Source organism: Xenopus laevis, chromosome 1S, assembly GCF_017654675.1.
Source record: "Xenopus laevis strain J_2021 chromosome 1S, Xenopus_laevis_v10.1, whole genome shotgun sequence".
NCBI lineage: Eukaryota > Metazoa > Chordata > Amphibia > Anura > Pipidae > Xenopus > Xenopus laevis.
The window spans coordinates 189,408,633-189,418,685 of NC_054372.1; positions in this window are offsets into that span (position 1 = coordinate 189,408,633).

A 10,053-nucleotide genomic window follows, 5' to 3' on the forward strand; every position below is an offset into this window, starting at 1 on the left:
CACCTCCAGCAGTTACACTCTACTTCAACACCCTGTGGATTTTAGGTGTTAATTCTAGATGCAGATTTGTACCCTCTGTAGCAGCAAACTCCTGTGTCATTGAGCCCTACATTTCAGAAGCTTTTTCTCAACATTCCTATTATTTTCTTATTCTGTGATGATTTAACTTTCACTCTTAAATATTTGGACAAGAGTTCATGTGCGTCACAACACACAGTGAACTGAGATGTATTTTACCAGTTCTCTTAATTGAGCATATATTTTATTAAATGGATAATTGTCATATTGTTGCATATTTGGGACCTTTTATCCAGAATGCTCAGGACCTGGGGTTTTCAGGATAACAGATCTTTCTGTAATTTGGATCTTCATACCTTAGGTCTACTAGAAAATCATATAAACATTAAATAAACCCAATAGGCCGGTTTTGCTTCCAATAAGGATTAATTATATTTTAGTTGGGATCAAGTACAAGCTACTGTTTTATTATTACAGAGAAAAAGGAAACAATTTTTTCCAAAAATTTGGATTATTTGGATAAATGAAGTCTATGGGAGACACCCTTTCTGCAATTTGGAGCTTTCTGGATAATGAGTTTCCGGATAACAGATCCGACACCTGTATTCCTCCATCTTTTTTCCACCTGGAATCAGGACATAAATTGCTACTTTGTAGTTATCAATATGTATGGGACCTGTTATCCATTCCAGGACCTGTGGTTTTCTGGATAAGGAATGTTTCTGTAATTAAGTCTACTTTTTTACTTAAAAAAAGTCTACTTTTTTACTTAAAATTAAATTAAACAATACATTTGCCTCCAATAAGGATTAATTATATCTTAGTTGGGATCAAGTACAAGCTACTGTTTTATTATTACAGAGAAAAAAGGAATCAGTTTCTGAATTACTTGATTAAAATGGAGTCTATGGGAGATGGCCTTCCCATAATTTAGAGCTTTCTGGATAACGGATCCCATCCTTTTAATAACAAACCAGTCTTTCATTTATATAAAATTAAAGGATCACTGTATCTAATGCCATTATTTTCACTGTTAGTTTTATGGAGTAACGAGTAGTGATCGGTGAAATTGTCCCATTCGCGAAATGGCGAAGTAACGTATTGAAATCAATGGGTGTAATTTTTTTTTAAATTTTCTCCAAATGCATTTGACATGGCGGATTTTCCGCCAGTGAATTTATTTACCGCAAATTCATGCCTGCCGAATTTATTCGCCCATTACTAGTAACCAGTTCAGGTTTTAGGGATAAATTCTGATGACAAGTAAGTTTTTTAGACTTTCAAGTCCCCTGTGCTGAAAAATGAAAACACACTTTGATCTGACTGTGATGTGCATTCAAATGCTATTTTTTTTGGACACATTGACGAATAGGCCTCATACCGTAGAGCAGTCAAAATAGCAATAGAATGTCAAATTTCACAGCCTCACGCGGGGCCCATAAATACTCAAAGCCCTAAATAAAAAGGCTTACAATGAGATTTTGTGCATTTTCATGAGTCTAAATAAAGGCTCAAGGAATTCCTGGGAAAGAAGGGTTAAACGGAGGCATGGTATAGAGGTTGCTATTTAATACATTGAGGGGTGCAGAACAAATCGGCACACCCATGGTATAAGCATGTCCATTACTTTAAAAGGGCGGTTCACCGTTAAAGGTTACTTTTAGTACGTTATAAAACGGCCAACTGGAAGCATCTTTTCAATTGGTTTTCATTATTTATTTTTTATAGTTTTTGAATTATTTGCTCTTTTCTTCTGACTCTTTGCAGTTTTCAAATGACCCCATCTAAAAAACAAATGCTCTGTAAGGCTACAAATGTATTGTTATTGCTACTTTTTATTACTCATCTTTCTACTCAGGCCTCTCCTATTCATATCCCAGTCTCTTATTGAAACCAGTGCATGGTTGCTAGGGTAATTTGGACCCTAGCTACCAGATCATCAATCAGAAATTGAAGAGCTGCTAAATAACTCAAAAACCTTAAATAATAAAAAATGAATACAAATTGCAAATTGTCTCAGAATATCACTCTCTACATCATACTAAAAGCTATCTGAAAGGTGAATAACCCCTTTAATATGATGTTTTTCATGTATTGTGTCTAATTGAACTGATCTGCACTGTTTAGTCCAAAATGTAAGAATTTATTGAAAAGGTGCAAGATGTATTGAATAGCCAGGTTAAATAAGATGTGTTGTATTCTCAGTAAGTAGCCTAGTTGCACCTTGGGCAGTCTGAAGTTGGATGGAATTCACAAGCCTCGATTACCTCTGTGATAGACTTGACTCTGCGCTGTGCTCACCCCAGGGTCTTGGCTGTAATGGCTCTTTAAATACTTGATTTCATTTCACATCTATCAGACACTTTAGCTCCACAGAGTGGTAGGTTAATAGCAACTTAGCTAAAACCACATTGTATTTGCAGTTAAACAGGAATATTTATCTCAATAAAAACTCAGCTTAGTACTCTTGCCACCATCTGATGTTTCCATAATTTGTCAAATCTTCTTCTAAAGGGAATAAAAGGAGTGTGTAACTATATCCTTCCATTACTTCAGCCATTAAATAAGGGCACTGCCTTTGCCTGCTTAGTCTGGCTACAGTGTTTCTCTTTGTGTTACATATACAGGTATGGGATCTGTATCCGGAAACCCGTCACTCAGAAAGCTCCGAATTATGGAAAGCCCATCTCCCATAGACTCCATTATAATCAAATAATCGAAATTTTAAAAAGAATGATTTCCTTTTTCTCTGTAATAATAAAACAGTAGCTTGTACTTGATCCCAACTAAGATATAATTAATCCTTATTGGAATCAAAACCAGCCTATTGGGTTTATTGAATGTTTACATGATTTTCTTGTAGATTTAAGGTATGAAGATCCAAATTACGGAAAGAAGATCCGTTATCTGTAAAACCCAGGTCCTATACCTGTACTGTATACATCACAAAGAGAAAAAAGCAATATTGTCTATTTTATATCAATCTATCTATCTGTCTGTCTGTCTGTCTGTCTGTCTGTCTATCTATCATCATCATCTATCCCTATCTATCTATCTATCTATCTATCTATCTATCTATCTATCTATCTATCTATCTATCTATCTATCTATCTATCTATCATCTCTCTCTCTCTCTCTCTCTCTCTCTCTCTCTCTCTCTCTCTCTCTCTCTCTCTCTCTGTCTCTCTGTCTGTCTCTAACTATACAATAGTACAAAGAGTGCATATGCAGCAACTGGGCAATAGTACAAAAAACAATACACCTGACCAATGAAAGCAGTCCTAGGATGTAAAAAAATGCAGATGTACAATTCTTCCGGTATCTCTAACTATAGGTAAATAAATGCCTCTCTATTGATCTTCTTGTCTGTCTGTCTCCCTAACTCACTAACTAATCATTTTGTCCCCAAACTTTGCCCAAAACAATCTGTTTCACAGCAACTGCCCCTTATTCAGGAACTCTGTTCCCTCATTGGGCCCTCTTTGCTCCTGAACCCAAAAATGTTAAGGGTCATTTATGACTGCAAGTGCCTAGAGCAGTGATCCTCAATCAGTGGCTTAATAGCAACATGTTACTCTCCAACCCCTTGGATGTTGCTCTCAGTAGCCTCAAAGCAGGTGTTTATTTTTGAATTCCAGGCTTGGAGGCAAGTTTTAGTTGCATAAAAACCATGGGTACTGACAAACAGATTATTCTGTAGTCTGCCCGTCCATTTAAGGATTACCAAACAGCCAATCACAGCCCTCATCTGGCACCCCCAGGAATTTCTTTCATGCTTGTGTTGCTCCCCAACTCTTTTTACATTTGAAGTTGCCTTACAAGTAAAAAAAGGTTGAAGACCCCTGTTTGCAGAATGTGTCATGCCCAAGACATGACATAAGGCTTACCGTAAAAAGTATAAAGGGTATACAATACCAGAGTGCATTTTTAATGCACTTTTCTCAGCCTTTCTTCATTACCAACTCTAACTCCTTCTCTCCAGCCCCAATCAGTACTTGACCAGTGATTTATGTTTGCAGGCAAATTCTTTTCAAATGAGGAACATTCAATTGAGCTTGTTGTTCTCAAGCCACTGGTTGGGGATCACTGGTCTACAAGGTCCTTCTACAAATGAAAAAGGGTTTTGCTGATCCTTGTGGATCCTTTGAGTAAAGAAAGTTGCTTATTAACTATAGACTTTCTAATGTACAGAACAGAGATATGAAACATCTGTTGGCTCTAGATAGATTCATGGCATTCTTTCCATATTTAGCACCAAGTTATAAATGATTTACAGACTGGCCTTAGTAAGGCTCAAGTGATAACCATTGTATTGTTGTGACACCTGGTTCAAGTATCTAGAACCCAAGGCCAGTTCTTGACAATACAGAGCAGAAAGACAAACAAGTCACATGGATGAGAGACTGATGGTTTCAGCAAGTTAAATAGTAAAGAGGAAACAGGCTTTTGGCACACAAAGTCCATCAATGACAGCAAATGTCAACTCCGGGCACCAAACTGCCGCCTAATGGCCCCAGTAGCTAAGGATCCAATGATAAAAATAATTTTGTGAATGAAGGTAAAACATGTTATTGCTGACACCTCTCCCTAAACTCCTAGTGAAAAAAAACCATCAGCCACACAATTATCAGTCTTTTCATAACCAGATAACAAATACTGTATTAGCTGCTCTCAGCTATAAAATAATTCACTTTAAATTAGAGGAGTTGATGAAGTGCATTTTCTCAAACCAGCCATTAGTAAGTGAATTAGTAGGAGGTAATATGATTAAGAAAAAGACGGCAGGTGGTAGAGAGGAAATTTCACCTTGGAGTAAATTGGTTACCATGGTAATGGTAACTTTATTTCTTTACAAAGTGAGACTTTCTCCGTTCAATTAGAGTTTAAAGGAGACATTTTGTGTAAAAAATAAGAATGTACCAGTGTATTATACTCATTTAGATATAGAAGAATTAGTGTTGAATATTTCTGCAAAACCCCTAATAATCCCTCCCTTCTCTTCCACTTCCTGCTCCCTGAATTCCCAGGCTGTGCACTCAGCTCACTGCACTGTAGGACAGGAACCAATCAGCAGCTAGCAGGACCTGATAAGGAACTGAAGCCTGTCTGTGCTTGTTTGACTGCAGGGCTGTGATTGGCTGTCCCCCTCCTACTGTGCTTCTGGCAGGACACGCCCACCCCTCATTTGAAACCCAGACAGGGACCAGAGAACATCTATAGGGAGCCCCAATAAACTGGCTATTTTTAAAGGTAATGTTAATTTTTAGCACCATGTAAAAGCAACACCTTATATTACTTTTAATTGCCTACAAAATTAGGGTTTTTTAAATGTATCTTTTATGACTCCTTTAAGACTGGCAACTACTTGTTCTCCATTTCTGCTCACATAGTTTAACAGTTTTGATGGGCAAATTTGCGCCGGCGTCCATTTTTTTTTTGACGCCGGGGAATTTTCGCGGCCGTTTCACGAATGTATTCGCCGGCGGTGAATCTCGCAAATTCGCTCCTGGTGAATAAATTCGCCCATCGCTATTTAACAGTGATAGATGGTCATTTTGCCTGAAAGATAATACAAGTCAACAAAATTGGGCCCCAAGATTTACACAGTAGTATACGGCCTTGTCTGGAAAGGTCAGTTCCCATGAAATGTGCCTTAGTGACTTGGACCATTCCTTTTGTGGGGTTAAACTATTCACTGGTGGCTACAACACTTCGACTAGGCTGGAAGGCAGGGTGCAAAGTAGTGATGAGCAGGTTGACTAGCGTTGGGTGGGTTTGGGTGGAAATGTGGTCAACCACTGCAGGTTAGGGTTGGGTGCAGGGAAAACTGGGGAAGATTCCGAGTCTTAGAGCCAGAGGGGTGCACAGAAGTAGAGTACAGAGTAAGAACAGGTACAGGTCATGTGTGAGTACTACAATGGCAATATTTTGTGGGTTAGGGCCAGGTGCGGGTTAATGTTTTCTGGGTTAAGGTTGGGTGCAGGCTGAGTTTTTCCTGACCCGCACATCACTAGTGCAAAGCACTTAATAGATAGACTGTGTTTGTTTTTTTCCCCACTTCCCCCATTGTTTATGACCCCTAAAGTCTCTAAAGAGAGATGACTGGTGCACATTTATTTAAAGGGGTTGCTGACCTTTAAACTGACTTTTAGCATAATATAGAGAACGATATTTTGAGACATTTTGAAATCGCTTTTCATTTTTTATTATTTGTGGTTTTTGAGTTATTTTGCTTTTTATGCAGCAGCTCTTCAGTTTGCCGTTTCTGCAGTCTGGTTGCTAGGGTCCTAATTACCAATTTAAATTAATTAAATTGATTTGAATAAGACACTAGAATGTGAATAGGAGAGGCCTGAATAGAAAGACGAGTAATAAAAAGTAGCAATAACAATATATTTGTAGCCTTACAGAGCATTTGTTTTTAGATGGAGTCAGTGAACCCCATTTGAAAGCTCGAAAGAGTCAGAGGAAGAAGGTGAATAAAGTATAAACTATAAAAAATAATGAAGACCAATAGAAAAGTTGCTTAGAATTGTCCATTCTATAACATACTAAAAGTTAAAATTAAAGGTGAACCACCCCTTAAAACCTTTGTGTACCATTCAGCCTTAAAAACACTACCAGCCGACGTCAAGTTTAAAGAATCCCCAATGAGTGATGGGTGAATCCTATCCATTTTGCCGAAAAATGCATTAAAGTCAATGGGTGTTTTCTCGTGCGACAATTTTCAAACCATGCAACATTATTTTTACTATACATGGGCAGTGAAAGATTTTGCTCATCCCTACCCCCAACCTTTACACCCTGGGATTAGTCAATGCCGTTTGTAATCCAGTTGGGGTACATCATAGGCAATGGATGTCTGCCAATCACCAGTTACACATTATTCTGTATATTGTTTGGGAATGTTTTCATAAATAGAACAAATTTGATTTGTAAAGGTACCAGACCAGTCAATACTCATTATGAAGTCAATATATGTAATAATAGCAGCAATGGCCTCAGAGAACGTAGGGGCTGACACATTCTCTTGTACAATTTTAACTCATGATTAAAAAGTGTCTGTGACCAGAGACAAATCACTGGGTTCTCCATGTTTTTTGTTGCTTCACAATTCCTTCAGGTCTTGTCTCTACGGGGCAAATTCACTACAGGGCGAAGTGACTAACGCTGAAAATTCACCGATTTACTAAAGGTCGATGGTGTAACTTCGCTAGTGAAGGAGATAGACTCTAGCGGTACTTCGCTCCCTAACACCAGGCGAATTTGCATTCTGGCGAATGGACGTAACTCTGCAAATTCACTAAGATGCGGATTTTACTGAACGTTATCTCTTGCGCCAGACTTGCCTTCGCCACCTCAGACCAGGTGAAGAGCAATAGAGTAGATAGGAATTCCTAAAAAAATAGTTGTCGCTGGCGACTTTTCGTGTTTTCAGGGTGATAGGCTGCAAAAGAGCATAACATTTTTTTGGGGTAACCAGCTTCCCCCTACATTTCCTAACATATGGCACATAAACTATACACTGGGCTCATGTGTAGGGCAATATAACAACTTTATTTTATTTTATTAAGGTTCCCTGGACATGTTTAATGTATTTGCTGCAACATATACGTCCATTCAACTTTATCTTCCCGCCATATGCAAATTAGCCAACGCTAGCGTAACTTCACTTCGCTTGCTGCAGTAACGATAGCGCAACTTCGCCAGCATTCAGCCTCCTGGACACAACTTCAGATTTTAGTGAATTAGCGCTGTCCTGGCGAATCTACGGCTGGCAAAGTGTTGCGCTGTGAGCGAAGCCGTCGCTGGTGAAATTTCGGAGGTTAGTGAATTTGCCCCTATATATAAGCTGACAGTGTCAGTGCCAGATCTGATTAGTGGCTTGAAGAACAATTTCCACCCAAAGCCAAGGCTTGGCTGCCTTTCTTAAGAGGATCCGAATCCAATGTCAGGTCTAGGCAATGTCACTATGTCTAACTGTATGAATATTTTCATTTAGCTGGTAATTAACCATGGCTATACACATATATCTATGTAGTCCTTAGTGGTATTTAAATTTAAGAGTCTCCGCAGCATATTTTCACCATTCTCAGTGTTCCCCAGCTTTTTAGGTTTGGAATTTGTCATTGTCCTCCTCTAGCACAAAAAAAAATAAATAAATCCAGCACACGTATTCAAACTGCCCTATTGCGAGCAGATAACATATAAAGTTATGTAAAATAAATGGTTTTGGAGTTTTCTTATGCTAAATACAATACAATAGCAGACAACAATTGTACTGCAAATTCACTGTTACCTTAAAGGAACAGTAACACCAAAGAATGAGTGTCCTAAAGTAACATGAATATAATATACTATTGCCCTGCACTGGTAAAACTGGTGTGTTGTTTCAGAAACTCTACTATAGTTTATTTAAACAAGCTGCTGTGTAGCCATGGGGGCAGCCATTTAAAGATGAAAAGGCTCAGATTACACAGCAGACAACAGATAAGCTGTAGTACACAATGGGATTCATTAGAACTTATCTGTTTTCTTCTGTGTATCCTGTGCTTGAATGACTGCCCCCATGGCTACACAGCAGCTTGTTTATATAAACTATAGTAGTACTTATCTGTTATCTACTGTGTATCCTGTGCTTGAATGGCTGCCCCCATGGCTACACAGCAGCTTGTTTAAAATAACTATAGTAGTACTTATCTGTTATCTACTGTGTATCCTGTGCTTGAATGGCTGCCCCCATGGCTACACAGCAGTTTGTTTCTATAAACTATAGTAGTACTTATCTGTTATATACTGTGTATCCTGTGCTTGAATGGCTGCCCCCATGGCTACACAGCAGTTTGTTTATATAAACTATAGTAGAACTTATCTGTTATCTACTGTGTATCCTGTGCTTGAATGGCTGCCCCCATGGCTACACAGCAGTTTGTTTATATAAACTATAGTAGTACTTATCTGTTATCTACTGTGTATCCTGTGCTTGAATGGCTGCCCCCATGGCTACACAGCAGCTTGTTTATATAAACTATAGTAGTACTTATCTGTTATCTACTGTGTATCCTGTGCTTGAATGGCTGCCCCCATGGCTACACAGCAGCTTGTTTATATAAACTATAGTAGTACTTATCTGTTATCTACTGTGTATCCTGTGCTTGAATGGCTGCCCCCATGGCTACACAGCAGCTTGTTTATATAAACTATAGTAGTACTTATCTGTTATCTACTGTGTATCCTGTGCTTGAATGGCTGCCCCCATGGCTACACAGCAGCTTGTTTATATAAACTATAAAACTTACCAACTTGTCATAGGGCAGGAACTGGCTGAAAATAAAATCTATTTTTTTAGGACATTCGCAAAAATAGCCACTATACCTCACTTTCAGTCCATGGATATAATCCCTCTGCACTCTACACCATATTATTCCAAACATTGTTCTACGTGGACTAAAGGAGGACATACAAGGCCAAATATGGTTGAGCAGTTTGGCCAATTTTAACATCACTGTCCAAAATAGTAGACTTATAAGGTACAACAGTGGGTATTCTAACCAACTCTACAAATTGAAGATCTCAACTGTCAGCGCACACTTCTGGTTGGTGGATGGGGCATTCAGACCTATCCTTGGGTCCAATGGACATAATATGCGACTGTTTTGGGGGCCTGGGAGACTGAAGTTGGACAGTGTAATGGCACCTTTACACGTGTGTGTTTGTGTGTAAATAATAGCCATATATTACGAATACCAACTGGTCAGCTGTAAATTATGGGCTGGCTGGGCCAACTGCTATCAATTTTACTTTTGATCAAGTATCAAGCATACAAAACGCGTTGGGCTACTAATTGTTGCATAAAAGTATTGCTTTAAACAAAAACCATTTAGCCAAACGAATATCTTTTATACAAGTGAAGCACTATACTATCAGATGATCGGAGAAGTAGCGTCTGCCACCAGGAACGGAAAATGCACCGGAAGCTCCACATAGGCCCCGCCAGCGGCATAGGAAGAACCGGCAGCAGCGAATTCCTCTTCG